General features: G+C 39.3%; 1 pseudogene; it reads right to left on the bottom strand.

The window, feature by feature from the left end:
- Positions 1-788: 788 nt before the first annotated feature.
- On the bottom strand, positions 789-1,233 carry LOC110543840 (actin-related protein 2/3 complex subunit 5-like; annotated as a pseudogene).
- Positions 1,234-1,985: the final 752 nt, after the last annotated feature.

Below are 1,985 nucleotides of genomic sequence, written 5' to 3'. Positions count from 1 at the left end.
CTTATTTTGTTCTATTGGCAGTTTCCTTTTTAAAATTATTATTATTTATTATAATTTATTCAATTTGTATCCTGGCTGTCATCCCCTCCCTTGTCTCCTCCCAATCCCCTTTTTTTTACAGAAAGTTTTCGGTTTCAAGAACAATTTGTTAGAATTGTCATTTCTAGGTCTGCAAAGAACTGTGTAGGTATTTTGATGGGGACTGCATTGAATGTGTAGATCGCATTGGATATGGTTGGCAATTTTTACTATGTTACTCCTACTGATCTACAGTTATGGGCATCTTTCTATCTTCTGATATCTTCTTCAATTTTAGAGACTTCAAGTTCTTGTCATACAGGGCTTTTATTTGTTTGATCAGAGTTAAACCAAGAAACTTTATATTATTTGTGGCTTTTATGAAGGGTATAGTTTGCCTAATTTCTCTCTCAGCACATTTGTTGTTTGTATACAGGAGGGTTACTGTTGTTGTTTGTTTTTTATTATTATTATTAATCTTGTATCTAGCCACTCTGTTAAAGCTTTTTATCAGCTTTAGGAGTTCTCTGGTGGAATTTTTGGGTTTGCTTACATACACTATCATATCATCTGCAAATAGCAATACTTTGACTTTTTCTCTAATTTGTATCCCCTTGTTCTCTTTTAATTGTCTTATTACTCTAGCTAGAAGCAGGAAGGCAAAGTTGAGAGAAGTAGATCCTACCCACAGGGCAGCAGTGCTGTTTGGTTGTTTTGGTCTTTGTACCAGCAACTCCCACTCCTGTGAATGACATCCAGTTTCAGCTGGACTACACAGTTTTTCTTGCAGTCAAAACATGAACGTTGGACCCAGCCAACAGCAAATGCCTTTTCATGCCACTGTAGTAACAGCACTGCTGTTGCCAGTGGGGCTCTCAAAACCTTTGTAAATATACTTCATTAAGGGGTCCATATCATTCTTATCCAGAGACTGAACAGCTTTTTCAGTATCATTAGCTTTTAAAGAGATGAGCACCTTCAAAACAATGCTGCCTACCTGGTCCTTCAGTGCCTTACTCTTTGTGTTGATGGGGGGTGTTTCAGAGCAGCCTGGAGGGCAGTTATGTTTCCATGCCGCAGGCATGAGTCCAACTCACCCTCATCAGGCCTGGCCTGGCCATTGCCATAGCCCTCCTTGTCCACAAACTTGTTCTCATGATATTTATCTAAGTCTACCTTCCGGAAGTAGGACAATGACACCATGTTCTTAGACATCTGGATCATGACTGGACCTTGGCCTCCCCTCAGCAGTGCCTCTGCCTGAAGGAGCCTGTGACCACAGTTTTAATAGTCATCTTCACAATCTCTGCAATCATTCAGGAGACAAGCCTCCAGGCACACATGGAAGGAGTGTTCTTGATTAGGCTAACCACTAGGAACATCAGTGAGGGTTCCTCTTGAATAATTTTATTAATGTGAGAAACTCCATAAGAAATATGGGAGTTATTCTTTTGGCTTGTGCCATGAACTCTGTAAAAATGAGAAAGATAGCAAAGCACAGATATTCATTGATCTTCTTCCAGATTATGGATACAATGAAACCAACTGCCTCAACCTCCTGCTGTCATAAGCACCAACCATGTTAGTCCGTGACAGACTAACACACTGAACTGTATAACCCAGCCTACTTTTCCTTCATTAAATCACTGTGTCAAGAATGCTATTGCAGCAAAGAATAACATAACTGACACAAAAATTAGTATAAGGAGTCCTGCTATAGTTTTAATAAACACAATCATAGGAATTTAGGCCTTCAGAACTGATTTGGGGCTTTAAGGTCAGAATGTGGTTCATTAGGTTAGAAAAGGCCTAGCATGCCAGAGATAGTGTTTCATGGGCTACTTAGGAAAGAGCTTAGAAAATAACATTCCTCAGAAACTTTAGACAATTAAAGCTTTCATCAAGAGATCAATTAATGAAGGACTCAAGCAGAAAATACACCAGGAGTCATTTGCACGGTATTTGGC

This window comes from Meriones unguiculatus, chromosome 3 (genome assembly GCF_030254825.1).
Source record: "Meriones unguiculatus strain TT.TT164.6M chromosome 3, Bangor_MerUng_6.1, whole genome shotgun sequence".
NCBI classification, from domain to species: domain Eukaryota; kingdom Metazoa; phylum Chordata; class Mammalia; order Rodentia; family Muridae; genus Meriones; species Meriones unguiculatus.
Note: the sequence above shows the minus strand (reverse complement) of the source record. Positions and strands in the feature narration are given on the sequence as shown.